Consider the following 16,660-nt stretch of genomic DNA (forward strand, 5'->3'; position numbering starts at 1 on the left):
TCCTCATTTTGAAATTCTCCTGATGCCAATTTTTTTCATCTTTCATTCATCTCCCGATTGGGGGGAGGCGGGCACATAGACAACCTATATTTTCTTTTGTGAACTTGTGTTGTGCCCTTGGAACTCATTTTAATTATTCAGTGGAATTTTTCCGTTGATTTTCTGAGTGTCTGTTCATTAGTTACAGCATCTTTCTGCTTGGCACGGTGGTTTCTGGTGCTGACATTTGCCCAAATGCTGAGAGAAAACTCTTTAAAATCTCAGCATAGATCTCTTAGTACTGTTCTTGTTAGTATTTTTGTAGATTGAGTTTTTCATTGTGTACTTTATTCTGTGTTTCCTCTTGTTTTGTGTTTGATAATTCCTTTTATATTTTTTCCTTCATTCCGTGTTTTATTTTCTAGTAGGTGTTTTATCTTTTCCCCCTCTATGCCTGTGGCGTTTAGCGTGGCTTTTTTTGTATAAGAATAGTCTAAAAAAAAGCAGGTTTGGTGGTCATAACGTTTTGGCTGATCAGTCTGTGTACGTGATGTAATTGCAGTAACACTTTATTATAAACTGGCTCCTTTATTTGTTTCTCTTCATAGTAATCAGTTCTCATCTAATATAAATTGAACGTTATGCAACGTTTGTAGTTTGTAAATTTCTAGTGTCACATCAATGTGTATCTCGAAAGATCTCTGAGAGAGAAATTCTTTGGTTGTGATACAGCCATCTTTGCATTCATCTTTCCATTTGGCAAAACTTTTTGGTGACTGTAAGTGGGGCTTTACATTATGTGTGTACATATATACAAAAAAAGTTCTTCATACAGTTTTCGCTACTGCATGAACATTGGCAGTCAGCGCTCCAACGTAACGGGGCAGAATTTTCGACATAACTAACTAAAACACGTTAACTTTAATAATTGATTCACGTCGTTTGAAATCGTTATGAGGTACAATTACAGTTACATAGGCAGTATCGCACTCTATGTTTAGGCTGTAGGACACCACCATCACAAGGAATTTTCACCATATGGGGAAATAAAAAGTGAAAACTAATTTAAACTATAACAAAAATGTATCTTATCGTGAACAAGCCATCTGGTGACGAACCTGCCGCTTCGAAACCGGTAACGGAGCTATTTATGTCATAAAGTAGCATTATAAAAAGTGGCTGGTTGCTGTTATCTTTTCTGCAAGAATCAACCTGTATGTTGTACACAGCCACGGTCTCAAAATTTCATTTTCGATGAAATAACAGATTCAGTTACTTCATCGTCGATATGAAACATCGATTTTTAAACCTCCAACATCGATCTCTGCAAGTTGATTCCATGATGATGTTACAGACTTTCAGGAATTATGGAGAAGGGTTAATGTACGAGAAAAGTCCAGTAATGTGGTGTCTAAAATGCATACCTTGAAGTATATTGGCATTTGTTCGTCTTTGCTGCTGTGAAACGTCTCCTCTACTGGCCAAGTGCTCTTACCTCTTAAGGTACGCATTTTAGATTCCATGTCTACTGGACATATTTTCCTTGTTTTTGTCCATGGTACTTCCTACCAAAACGTGAAAAGCAGAGAGCGTGCAGGTTAAGATATTTGGTTCACAATATCGAAGATGAAGAAGTGCTCATAGCGCTTAAGGCGAGCATTTTACAAGCGATGTTTACTATCCCGGGGCACAGAACCCATTGCATGCTACAGGTTGCATATGTAACGGATTGTAAGGGCAACAAAATTCTGATTTTCAATGTTTCGTATGAATAGTGCCTAAACTTAAAAGTTTAAAACGCTGACATAATCTACTCATTAAGAGGTATACTCTCATGTGAAAGGTTCAACACAGTAAGACAAGTGTTGTTTTTTTAAACTATTTACATCAGGGGCGTCCAAGATTTAGGCTCGCTGACCATGCCCTGGCATGAGTGCCGTAGCGCTCGGCCTTGCTGCGCATTACTCCCCACTGCCCCGCAACACTGTCTGGGCGCTTGGAGAGGAGTGAGGGGGAACTCCAGACGTCCCGCATTTAAATGGCAGTGCAGTCGCACTGGATACGACTTAGTTTCAAAAAATGGTTCAAATGGCTCTGAGCACTATGGGACTTAACTGCCGAGGTCATCAGTCCCCCAGAACTTGGAACTACTTAAACTTAACTAACCTAAGGACATCACACACATCCATGCCCGAGGCAGGATTCGAACCTGCGACCGTAGCGGTGGCGCGGCTCCAGACTGCAGCGCCTAGAACCACTTAGTTTTATATTCCACATTTTTCACCAATACAGATCAGAAACAAAACCAATTTCCGAATTGTTTAATTATTTTTGGAGCGCTGAAGACGTAATATATTTTTTATCTGCAACAAATTGTCGGCTTACAGACATGTACACAATTTCACAGGTTTATGCGTTCAGATTTGCCATGAAATAGTGCTTGTTTTGTTTCATAATCGAAAAAAGGTCTCTCCTACAAATAAGTTGATCGAAATATTGGACCACTTTTGCAACCTCATTATGGAAACATGGAAACTATCTGAGGAAAGTAGTGTAGATGTAGTGAAAGGTTTAACATAAAAGGATTTGTCATTAAAATGGGAATTATCTTTCAGGTCAGTCAGTTACGTCTGTCAAATCGGAAACAAGTTCTTTCAGAAATAAGTTACAATTTCCAACCGTGGGCAGCGAGCAATCAAGTCAACTTAAAATTCGAGGTCAGCAGTTCATTCTGGATATTTTAATTTTCGCTCCTGCAGTCCTTTTTCCTTCATAAATTCCACAATAGTGAGTTTGAAGTCGAGAAACCATTCAAGGCATCCCCCTTGACTTAACCAACGTACTTTTCAGTAATATAAAAAAATCTCCATACTCTTCACTAACGTCCATCGAAAACTGTTGCAACACGGTGGAATAATGTGTGCGAATTCAGTAACTTTACTATTTGTTCCAAGAATTTCTTCACATGCGGCATCCCTGCAAATTTAGCACTAAGTGCTTTTTTTGTACAGAATAATGAATCCCATCTGTCGATCATTGTAATTTTTTGCTCTTTCATTGTCACCTAAATCATTAAATTTTTTCTGTATCTCATTGTAACGTCGTTTCATAGTAAATTTGTAGCACTTGTCTCTTATACAACAATATAATAGATATTGAGAATTCTCTCCCCTCTATTTGTCACCTACATTTATTTTTAAGTGCTTGTGACGATAGATAGCTTGACTGTGCATTTTCGCGCAAACATCTACTGTGAACAATCTTTGCACGACGTACAGATGGCAAAGGGTAAACAGCGCCGACAATACCGAGAAAAAAATGAAATATGGATAGCAACAGTGCTGAAATTTTTCGGTTGTAAATAAACCTTTCTTTAAAAAATAAGTATTTTTATAAGTAAAATTTGCGTTATTTCGAAACGGTATGGCATTATAGAAAATAGGAAATATGATCAGTGCTATTTTAATAACAATGACGAGAGAATCGAGCAACAAACTCATGGAATAAGGTATATGAATTGGTACAGCATTGCTGGGGCAATACTACTGCTGTTGCCGTGTGACGTGGTGCAAGAACTGTCCTCATCTGGTCTATACGGCAGTTTGTCGTTGATATCGCTGAACATCCGTTGTATCGCAGAATGGCACCAAACCTAGCTTGAAAAATATTTTTAAGAAGTGAAGTAACAATGAATTACAAATCTTCATTTTCTTCGAAAGGTTAAAGATTTAACTACCGTTTCTAAGACGTAATAAAAAAAGGAAGGAGATTATGGTAATAGCAATAAATTAGAAACTTAACATTTATTTTTTGTAACTCACAATAAAAATAGGAAATAGGTGATTTGCTGCTGCTGTCTATACGGGGTTGTCCATTGATCGTGACCAGACCAAATATCTCACGAATTAAGCATCAAACAAAAAAAACTACAAAGAACGAAACTTGTCTAGCTTGAAGGGGGAAACCAGATGGCGCTATGGTAGGCCCGCTAGATGGGGCTGCCATAGGTCAAACGGATATCAACTGCGTTTTTTTGAATAAGAACCCCCATTTTTATTACATATTCGTGTAGTACCTAAAGAAATATGATTGTTTTAGTTGGACCACTTTTTTCGTTTTCTGATAGATGGCGTTGTAATAGTCACAAACATATGTCGCACAATTTTAGACGAACAGTTGGTAACAGGTAGATTTTTTAAATTAAAATACAGAACGTAGGTACGTTTGAACATTTTATTTCGGTTGTTCTAATGTGATACATGTACTTTTGTGAACTTATCATTTCTGAGAACGCATGCTGTTACAGCGCGATTACCTGTAAATACCACATTAATACAATAAATGCTCAAAATGATGTCCGTCAACCTCAATGCATTTGGCAATACGTGTAACGACATTTCTCTCAACAGCGAGTAGTTCGCCTTCCGTAATGTTCGCACATGCATTGACAATGCGCTGACGCGTGTTGTCAGGCGTTGTCGGTGGATCACGATAACAAATATCCTTCAATTTTCCCCACAGAAAGAAATCCGGGGACGTCAGATCCGGTGAACGTGCGGGCCATGGTGTGGTGCTTCGACGACCAATCCACCTGTCATGAAATATGCTATTCAATACCGCTTCCTATGTGCCGGACATCCATCATGTTAGAAGTACATCCGAGCGGTCTAAGGCGCTGCAGTAATGGACTGTGCGGCTCAAGCCGGCGGAGGTTCGAGTCCTCCCTCGGGCATGGGTGTGTGTGTGTTTGTCCTTAGGATAATTTAGGTTAAGTAATGTGTAAGCTTAGGGACTGATGACCTCAGCAGTTAAGTCCATTAGATTTCACACACATTTGATCATTTTTTGGAAGTACATCGCCATTCTGTCATGCAATGAAAGATCTTGTAGTAACATCGGTAGAACATTACGTAGGAAATCAGCATACATTGAACCATTTAGACTGCCATCGATAAAATGTGGGCCAATTATCCTTCCTTCCATAATGCCGCACCGTACATTAACCCGCCAAGGTCGCTGAACGTTCCTCTTGTCGCAGCCATCGTGGATTTTCCGTTGCCCAATAGCGCATATTATGCCGGTTTACGTTATCGCTCTTGGTGAATGACGCTTCGTCGCTAAATAGAACGCAGGCAAAAAATCTGTCATCGTCCCGTAATTTCTCTTGTGCCCAATGGCAGAACTGTGCACGACGTTCAAAGTCGTCGCAATGCAATTCCTGGGGCATAGAAATATGGTACGGGTGCAATCGATGTTGATGTAGCATTCTCAACACCGACGTTTTTGAGATTCCCGATTCTCGCGCAATTTGTCTGCTACTGACGTGCGGATTAGACGCGACAGCAGCTAAAACACCTACTTCGGCATCATCATTTGTTGCAGGTCGTGGTTGACGTTTCACATGTGGCTGAACACTTCTTGTTTCCTTAAATAACGTAACTATACAGCGAACGGTCCGGACACTCGGATGATGTCGTCCAGGATACCGAGCAGCATACATGGCACACGGCCGTTCGGCATTTTGATCCCAACAGCCATACATCAACACGATATCGACCTATTCCTCAATTGGTAAACGGTCCATTTTCACACGGTTAGTGTATCACGAAGCAAATACCGTCTGCACTGGCGGAATGTTACGTGATACCGCGTAATTATACGTTTGTGACTATTATTACGGCGCCATCTATCACAAAACGAAAAAAGTGGTCCAACTAAAACATTCATATTTCTTTACGTACTACACGAATATGTAATAAAAATGGGGGTTCCTATTTTAGAAAACGCAGTTGATAACCGTTTGACCTATGGCAGCGCCATGTAGCGGGTCAACCATAGCGCCATCTGGTTTCCCCCTTCAAGGTAGACGAGTTTCGTTCTTTGGAGTTTTTTCGTTTGATGCTTATTTCGTGAAATATTTGACCCGGTCACTATCAATGGAACACCCTGTATACTATCATTTATTTGCTTGTAGCCCTTGAAAACGGAAAAATTGACACGGAAAACAGAGTTCTTCAACTTCATTTTTCACCCTCTAGCACTGACTATTCGTAATGCCCAAATAGTGGTATGGTCCACGACTACAACATGACTTTTGAGCATAGTTTCAAAAAATTGGAGTCGATACGAGAATACTGGTGATTTTTTTCTAGAATTCATCTTACCGCTTTTCTTTGTTAGGTTTCTACGTTTATTACGGGAAATAATAGGTAAGAAAAACCGCAAAACTGTTATTTCAGCAACCGGTTATTGTGAGCGGCTAAAACAGCCAGGTTAAAGTGACGTGAAAAAAAAAAATGATGTAAGGGAAAACTGGTAGTTTCAGCGATAACCACCATCCCCACCTCCAGCACAGAGGCACCTGAGCACGGGGTGCAGTGGGCGGGGCTGAGCTCACTCCATTAGGCTGGTGGGCGCGCCGCCTCACTCACGGTACTCGGCGACTGCACTGCTGCTGTCCCGCTGCTGTCCCGCTGCTGCTGCTGTCGCGCCGCGGCGTGGCGCCCGCCTGCTGGCAGGTAGTCGGCGTTGGCCGCGGCTTATCGCGGTGCACGTGTTATGGTTCCGTTCACCTCACCTCAGCTCAGTTCACAGCTCGGCTCGCGGCAGGCCGCTGGACGGATAGCCGGGCCACGCCAAGGCCGCGCCGGCCGCCCCGGGGCCTGCTCTGCCCGCCTGAATAATGCAGCGGCCGCACGGCCTGCGCGCGCATACGGTCACCGCCCTGGTTCCGAACCCAGAACCCCGAGTCCTGCATCCAGCTGCGCGCCTCTGTCATCCTGCTATACGAGAGGGGAAACCGGATTGTTGTCATAAAAAATTTATTGATGAACCTTTTTACAAAATTACTTCAGTCTCCTTCAAAATACTCTCCATTACATGCGATGCACTTGTCAAGTCTCTTTTCCCACTGTTGGAAGCATGTTTGGAACTTTCAAGTTTGATATTATCCAGTGCTCTTTGCGAAGCTGTTTTCACCGCCTCCACATCGTCATAACGCTCCACTTTTAGCGTTTTTTTCATTCGTGGAAACAGGAAAAAGTCACACGGGGCTAGGTCCGGCGAATACGGTGCGTGGGGAACGACAGACCACCTCTGAGATGCCAAATAGTGGGTCACTCGTAAAGCCGTGTGTGCTGGAGCGTTGTCGTGATGCAGAAACCAGTCACCTGATCGCCAAAGTTCCGGGCGTTTCCTCCTCACGTCCTCTCGTAGACGCCTTAAAACATCCAAGTAAAACTGCTGGTTAACAGTCTGGCCAGGGGGTACGAATTCCCGATGCACAATTCCACGAACATCAAAAAAGACAATGATCATCGTCTTCACATTTGACCTCACTTGCCTTGCTTTCTTTTGGTCTGGGAGAGTTGGGAGTCCTCCACTGGCTTGACGCTTGCTTGGTTTCTGGGTCATACCAGTAACACCAACTCTCATCCCCTGTAATGACTTTGTCCAAGAAGTTTGGATCACGTGCAGTCTCTGTTTGCAAGTCCTGACACACATTCAGGAGGATAGTTTTTGCTCCTGTGTGAGAAGGCGCGAACAAATCTGGCAGCAACACGTCTCATGTGCAAATCCTCACTCAAAATCCGCTGGCACGAGCCCCAACTGATTCCTGTCTCTGCTGAAATTTGGTCGATCGTTTGGCGACGATCCACGTTGATCTTATGGCGGATCTTTTCAATGTTCTCCTCATTTCGCGATGTTGAAGGGCGTCCAGAACGAGCATGGTCTTCAACACACATCTCACCACGCTTAAAGCGCCCAAACCACTCGAAAACCTGTGTGCGGCACATAGCGTCCTCCTGCAAAGCTTCCTGAGACATTTGGTGTGTCTCCATTCCAGTTGTTTTAAGCAGGAAACAAAATTTCACACACACTCGTTGTTCTTTTAAAGTTGCCGTAACGACTTCGCAGAGAAGTCAAAGAAACACAATACCACACTTGCACCTCGTATGTACACCTTACGAAACTTGAGGGTTAAAGGGATGCTCTGTTCCTCACAGGTGGAACGTTGGGTTTGCTGTACTCCGTATGGGCGAGACAAGAGCTCTAACAGCTGGCAGCGCAGTTGCCAGCATTTAACAAGTAAGTGCAGTGGGCCAGAGGCTGGCCGTGCGGACAGCGGGATAACAGACCTTCCTCTCTATCCTTTGGCCCAGCGGCAACCAGGGCTACAAATCCTACCATAGCTGCCCTTGTCTGCGAGCAAGACAACAATATCAGGATCCACCACGTCTGACCTCAAAGCAACCATCTCAGTTGCTATTATATTACTTTTTACGCGGAGTGCCCAGATGAACACAGACATGCTTTTTTCCTACCTTCCTCAACAGCGTCGAGAGGTACAGGTGCTGGGAAAAAATATGGAAACACCTCGAGACATGCATGGGTGAACAGGAATCCAGATGTACCCGCGCTTCCAGGTTGCGCTGTTGTATTTGGCCATGAACGGCCCCTGTGCAACGTCATCAATACGTTAAACGTGGTCAGAACAGTTTTCTGTGCAGTTGTGAGTGCATTTTCTCGGAGCAAATGAATTCGAACGTAAGCAAATTGTTGATGCTGATGTACAGAGTCCGCCGGAAAAATTTATACACAACTTAAGGAACGAAAAGTATTACTTATGTTCTTATTTAACATATAATAATTGATCACATATATTGTACAACCTTCAGTTTAGCACATGGTTACGTTAAATGTTCAAAATGTTCACCGTTGGTGGCTATACACATAACAGAAAGACGAGCGGTCACCGCAACTACGTCAGTCAATGATACATTGGAGATCGCTGCACATCTCGCTGTAATCTCCTAGCGAAGTTCCTCCAGGTGCATCGCATACGTCGATAGACGCTATCTTTCACAGTTTCTGTAAGTAAAAGTCCACAGATGCTAGATCTGGCGACCGTGGAGGGAACTCAGTGGTACCTCTTCGTCCAATCCAGTGCCCCGGAAAATTGTCTGCCAGGAAAGCTCGTACGGCTAACTGGTACTGTGGTGGTGCCCCGTCCTGTTGGTAGAAAACCTCTTCATCAGCTCCATAAAGCGCACGTATACCTGGCAAAATTGGTGTGCGTAACATTTCAAGAAACACTCACTTCTCCAGTGGCAGTAGCTTCAAAGTAAAAGTGTCCTACTAAGGCCCTAGATAATAGTCCACCCCACCCAAGAACCCCTGGTACATTGACCGCTTTATCCACATAAACATGCGGATTTTCCGGTGCCCAGTACAAACTGTTATGCCGATTCACGGTTCCATTAAATTTATATTGTGCCTCGTTACTCCATACTACATTCGTCACAAATTGTTCGTCATCAGTTACCACTTGTTGATACCATTCGCATAATTGCATTCGGTGATCAGGATCGTCATCATTAATTGCGTGCAGTAATCGTGGAATGTAAACTTTCCACTTTGCAGCTTTCAGAATTCTTCGTACACTTGTAATGCTAACTCCCACTTCACTTGCACATTGCGTAGCTGACCTCTATGGAGAATTAACAAGCAATTCCAACACGAGAGCCGACGAAGCAGGACTTGTGGCTGTACGCTGTCTTCCTGGTCTTCCGTAGTGATTATCACAAATCGTTCCATGCAATTCAAACTTGTCAATGATGCGTTTAATTGTTAGGCAGGTTGGCGGTTCTGTTTCAAACACCCACCTCCACTGACGTTGCACTTCAGTGGCATTGTCAAACCTGAAAAACCACTTCACAATATATTTTCGTTGCTCGAATGTCAAGCGTGCTCCAGCCACCTCGTTTTCTCAATTCCGAGATGAGAGTTCTAACATCTGTTGAGCCAAAGACCATACTACAACACAATTGTAACTGAAATCGAGCGATAATATCGATATGTCGATTAAACCTGGAAAGAGTGTATACATTTTTCTGGTGGACTCTGTACTTGCTACTTCCGCATCCAAGGGAGTCGAAGAGGCCAAGAGACACCGTATCGAAGATTTCAAATGGTTCAAATGGCTCTGAGCACTATGGGACTTAACATCTGAGGTCATCAGTCCCCTAGAACTTAGGACTACTTAAACCTAACTAAGCTAAGGACATTACGCACATCCATACCCGAGGCAGGATTCGAACCTGCGACCGATGCGGTCGAGCGGTTCCAGACTGAAGTGCTTAGAACCGCTCGGCCACACCGGCCGGCGTATCGAAGATTCATACAGCTTACAGGGAAAGCGGAAAAAGATCGTCCGCTAAGTCACAACGCGGGCGAAAGCACGTGTTATCTGACACGTTTATTCAGTGCAGGAGGGGACCTGTAATTTTGTATTGAAGTCTTCTTTTGAAACCAATTTGTGTGCCAAGATCGCTATCTTATCACAATTACTGGACTACTAGTTTCGGCAGTATGTATTTCCATCCTCAGGTCTGTAAAATGAAATTATGTCAAGGTTACAGGCATACAACCAACAAGATAAAAATGTAGAAGGGCATACACAACACTTTAATGACAAAGGTTACAGAAATAAGATCGAAAAATTTTCACAGTAAACCACAGAACTGAAGTCAACAAAGACCCGACCGAGGGCTTACATAATGCTATTACGAAGAAAACAGACAGTTTGAGTTTTTTGTTTACAGAGTTAGAAAAAAGTCTACGAAAATGATGAATGTTCCTTTACCATGTTTACGTTCCCAGGTTAAGGCACACAAGCCATGTAAGTCAATACGTCCGATATCTGACAACAGATCATAGCCTAAGTAAGAGTTAAACAAGTTTCTCAGTAAAAAATTGAAAGACTCGCATATCTGCAAAAATACCACCAACGCACAGAACAGTTATGAGCTCACAAAGTTCTCACGAAATGTTACTGTACCAGACGTGTCCTTGGACGTAATTAATTTATACACAAACGTATTTGTCCATGAGTGGTTATATGTCATTAAAGACAATTTGTTATCCCCATAAAAGCTTAATCAACAGTGGATTTAATCGAGCTACTTGAAATATTCTTGTCACTTAATTATTTAAAATTTAATAACAAAATTTACTATCAGAACGAAGGATTGGTGATGGGTAATAGCTTATCTGGTACATTGGCAGAAATAGAAAATAAATTCTTTTCCAAATATAACAACACTATGGCAAAACAATCTATTACAAATGATACATTGATGATGTAATGGTTGTTTCTAATGGTACTGGTGATGAGCTGCATAACTATCTAGCGGCGCTGAACACCGTGCATCCCAAGATAAGGTTCACTTTCGAACTTGAAGACAAAAAGTCCATCAACTTTTTAGATCTAACTACTAAAAAATTTAAACGGTAAGCACAGCTTCTATATTTGGAGAAAGCCGCGTTGTACAGACATTATAATTAATGCTACATCATGCCATCTGGAGATATATATGTTAGCATTTTTTTTCACAGTTTGATACACACAGACTATTTCGGTTAACCATTGACGAGCCTAACATGAAATGAGAGCGGGCTACGCTTGAAGAAATAGTTATCACAAACGGATACCATGAAAACTCCTTAACTAATAATTACAATACGCTGAAACCTAATAGATTACAAACGACTGACAATAGGCACACACAAGAGGAAAACAAAGATAAGAGTAAGTATGTCACGATGTCCTGCAAAGGAGAAAAGCTGATAAAATTGAGTATATATTTCGGAAGTCGAATGTCAGGTTAGCCTGCAGAACATACAACACTATTAAACGCGACATTGGTGGTAAATACTATACCGGTCAGACGCGGCGGTCCTTCGCCACAAGGTATCTGGAACACATCAACAGCAGTAACAGAACTGCCTTTGGATTCAATTTTAAAAATGGCGAGCATAAAGTAGCAGATATTCAGCAGAGTATGACCGTCATCCATATCGCCCCAAAGAGGAGAAAATTGTACCACTTAGAAGAAATAAAGCCTTATACCAACAGCAAAAGAGGATCTACACAAATCCTTAACAACCATTTAGATGTCAACAAGATGAACTTCTTTTGTTGCTTCTATAATTTATTATAACATTTCGGTCAGTTACAAGTTTATGTGGTTATGGGAGGGTAAAAAGATGGTAGGCTGTAGCCCACACCAACATTTATTTTTGTTTGCACCGATTAAAAGGTAAAAGTGTTACTCGTTATCCTATGATCCCAAACCATATTTGTTTTCGGGTTGATCTGACTTAGGCATCGGTCTACGCCCAAAACGATATGTTTTAGGAAGCTATTTCGTGTTATTTGGTCGTAACGCGGTTAATAGACCTCGAAGCTTGCTTGTTTGGACCGAGACTTCGAACTACTTAGTAACAGTACGTAGGGACAAGAGTTTTTATAGACAATCAGTTCCACTACCATTCATGGTACAACAAATAGAGCCATGTTTCATTAACCAAAAGATTACAAGCTGACTTAGTGATGAGGCTACATATACTATCATACACACATGCTTGATTGTTTTGACATAGATCTCGAGCTACATTATAACAGTACAGAAGGCCAAATGGTTGTTTTTAATCAGTTCTACTACCATTCTTATCTCAAAAAATAGGGGTGAGTTTCATTAAACAAGCATAGTAAGATGAGGTAATGATACCAAAGATTATATATATGGAGTATTACACATTTTAGCATTTATTTGCTTGTCATTTAGTGTATGTCCACAACTATTTTAGGCATGGTAGCGACTTAGCGAGGAAAAAGTTGATATGTAAATAACATTCTCCAAGATTCCTGAAAGTACTTTTTTTATCATTTTTACAAGTTTGAGCGGTTATTTAGGCCTCGTGGTGGGTCTAAGTTAGTCCTCGGACTATGCAACTTGGATTGCTTTGCGTGCTGTTCCTCCCATAAGCTATGCCCAGATGGTTACCATTGCCATACCACATCGATGTCCTTGGAAAGTTTTTAATAAAATGTTGGTCGCTACGTGACTAACAGACCTCTAACCTGAGTACTCTGGTATTGACCTTAAGCTACATCGTAACAGTGCGCTGGGCCAAGGAATCTTCTAGTGATAGTTCCCCTACCAATCTTATTACAACAAAATGCGAGTGACAGTCAATAATCTTAAGATTAGTAGCCGAGTTAAGGCAACCATAAGCTACACATTAAAGTTTTGTGCCCTTCAGTAGTTCTTCCTTGTTACTTAGAAAGTATGCATTACTTTATGCATGTCATCATTACACGGTTTCTTCAAGTATGAAATCAATGCTCTTCATTGTCATAGTCAGTTTTACCATTAGTACTCTCTTGGCGTGTAATGTATGACCTAGGCCTCGAGCTAACGATAGTGACTCCGATTTCGTCAAATGGCTAGCGTATTAATGGAAGGTTATCTCGTGATTTACGTCAAGCCACAGTATCAATAAAAGATTCTAACAGTATGTTGCTTATGTATTAGATCTCACAACACAGTGCTTAAAATGCAAGCTACTGACATATACATAATTCATAAATCCAGGTGTACATCACAGATACAATACGGTATTAAATTAAAAGAAATATTTTTCGGCTCATGTTGACTGATGTAGGATGTAAAAATAAGGTATCGTTGCTGTTATACACAGTGTCTCAAACCTTTTAAGTGAAACTGGAGCAGGTGATAGTGGGTCCACAGCCTCTTGTATTGAGGCAGGGAGCCAATGGTCGGAAATGACACAGCTTAAACAGCATAACAATAACGTAGCTCATAGTAGTTTTCAACGACGACCACCAGTCTTAACGCATGTATTGTGACGGTGCATGCAGTTCCGCTGCACTCTCGCAAAGATATCGGGTGTCTGTTGAACACCGAAACAGATAGCAGGTGACAAATAGCTTACACCGCTGACCACCAAGCAGGTATACTGCACACAACTTAGCTCATAGCAAGTGTGTCACGTGACGTCCTTACGCTTCGCCCGGTGCATTAACCAGTGCCGCACGCACACCACTATCTCTGGTGTCAACTGTCCACTGCACCAGAGAGCTCGCGATGTGTCCATGGCGAAGAACTGCTTGTTAGGGTCCGAGGGGCCTGTCTCCAGGTACAGCAGACACCAGGGATCTTCGAGTGAGTGCGGCACAACTTATGCGCCGTTCCCATGCGTGCATTGAGACTGGTCGCCATTACTTTGAACAATTACTATTAGCTATGTTGTTTTTATGCAGTGTATCACGTGTTTCAGCTTGAGACAAAAGTTTGAGACACAGTGTATAACGTAGTCGGCTGACAGGTGTGGAATGGAATTGAAGTCCCATGCTTCTTGACAGAGCGTAGGGGAACGAGGCAAGATGCTAATGGAGGTGGTTTGCCGTTGCCTTCCTCCGACCGTAATGGGAATGATGTTGAATACGTCACAACAACACTCAGTCATCTCCGGGCAGGTGAAAATCCCTGACCCCGCCGGGAACTGAACCGGGCCCCGTGCTCGGGAAGCGAGAACGCTACAGCGAGGCCACGACCTGCGGACTCTGTTAAGTGTAACTTTTGTTAACTTCTCTCATAAATAGTCTTACCATTTATTCTCAGAAATGGTGCCTAATGATGATAAGCCAATTGTAATTTTACGCATACAGTAAAGGCACTTTGATGTAAAGATGAACAAAAGTAAAATAAAATAAAAGGCATATTTTACATGTAGCTCTGTACTGGTACATATTTTTAGTAGAAAGTATTTATACATGAATTCTACACTCCTGGAAATGGAAAAAAGAACACATTGACACTGGTGTGTCAGACCCACCATACTTGCTCCGGACACTGCGAGAGGGCTGTACAAGCAATGATCACACGCACGGCACAGCGGACACACCAGGAACCGCGGTGTTGGCCGTCGAATGGCGCTAGCTGCGCAGCATTTGTGCACCGCCGCCGTCAGTGTCAGCCAGTTTGCCGTGGCATACGGAGCTCCATCGCAGTCTTTAACACTGGTAGCATGCCGCGACAGCGTGGACGTGAACCGTATGTGCAGTTGACGGACTTTGAGCGAGGGCGTATAGTGGGCATGCGGGAGGCCGGGTGGACGTACCGCCGAATTGCTCAACACGTGGGGCGTGAGGTCTCCACAGTACATCGATGTTGTCGCCAGTGGTCGGCGGAAAGTGCACGTGCCCGTCGACCTGGGACCGGACCGCAGCGACGCACGGATGCACGCCAAGACCGTAGGATCCTACGCAGTGCCGTAGGGGACCGCACCGCCACTTCCCAGCAAATTAGGGACACTGTTGCTCCTGGGGTATCGGCGAGGACCATTCGCAACCGTCTCCATGAAGCTGGGCTACGGTCCCGCACACCGTTAGGCCGTCTTCCGCTCATGCCCCAACATCGTGCAGCCGCCTCCAGTGGTGTCGCGACAGGCGTGAATGCAGGGACGAATGGAGACGTGTCGTCTTCAGCGATGAGAGTCGCTTCTGCCTTGGTGCCAATGATGGTCGTATGCGTGTTTGGCGCCGTGCAGGTGAGCGCCACAATCAGGACTGCATACGACCGAGGCACACAAGGCCAACACCCGGCATCATGGTGTGGGGAGCGATCTCCTACACTGGCCGTACCCCACTGGTGATCGTCGAGGGGACACTGAATAGTGCACGGTACATCCAAACCGTAATCGAACCCATCGTTCTACCATTCCTAGACCGGCAAGGGAACTTGCTGTTCCAACAGGACAATGCACGTCCGCATGTATCCCGTGCCACCCAACGTGCTCTAGAAGGTGTAAGTCAACTACCCTGGCCAGCAAGATCTGTCCCCCATTGAGCATGTTTGGGACTGGATGAAGCGTCGTCTCACGTGGTCTGCACGTCCAGCACGAACGCTGGTCCAACTGAGGCGCCAGGTGGAAATGGCATGGCAAGCCGTTCCACAGGACTACATCCAGCATCTCTACGATCGTCTCCATGGGAGAATAGCAGCCTGCATTGCTGCGAAAGGTGGATATACACTGTACTAGTGCCGACATTGTGCATGTTCTGTTGCCTGTGTCTATGTGGCTGTGGTTCTGTCAGTGTGATCATGTGATGTATCTGACCCCAGGAATGTGTCAATAAAGTTTCCCCTTCCTGGGACAATGAATTCACGGTGTTCTTATTTCAATTTCCAGGAGTGTATTTTTTATTACTATCTTATATTATGTGGTGGCTTGTTTTACAATTGCTTATTACATAATTGTTAATTTTTATGACTCGCTTGTAGCGTAAGCGACCAATAATGTCAAATCCTATTTCATTGTTGTGTAAATGTCGACTGTGTAGCTTTCCCCTAAAACTAATTCTATTACATAAATAGTATGGTATGAACTTAGTAATCTATTTAATATATTATGTCATCGCTGCGATACAACTAGTTTTATTTTTATCTGATGGTGTAGGCAGCCATCCATGACAATTTACGGCATTCTGTTTCTTTTATATGCAAATTTGCGTTATGATTACTTGATGTATACTGCTTTGATGTTACGTTCCTCCTTTTAGTTCCGGTGTGAAACAAGAATGTGATCCTGTTATATTAATTGTAATTGCCGTCATGACCAGACCGCCATCTGGGGGGATCTCTCAGCACCAGCCTCCGTTACACTACAAATCCAGTTGTCAGATACTTTTGTTGGTTGGTCGATTTGGGAGAGTGGACCAAGCAGCTAAGTCATCGGTGTCATGGGATTAGGGAAGAACGAGGAAGGAATTCCGCCGTGCACTTTTAGAGTAACCATCCCGGCATTTGCCTGG

This window comes from Schistocerca piceifrons, chromosome 1, assembly GCF_021461385.2.
Source record: "Schistocerca piceifrons isolate TAMUIC-IGC-003096 chromosome 1, iqSchPice1.1, whole genome shotgun sequence".
Lineage (NCBI taxonomy): Eukaryota > Metazoa > Arthropoda > Insecta > Orthoptera > Acrididae > Schistocerca > Schistocerca piceifrons.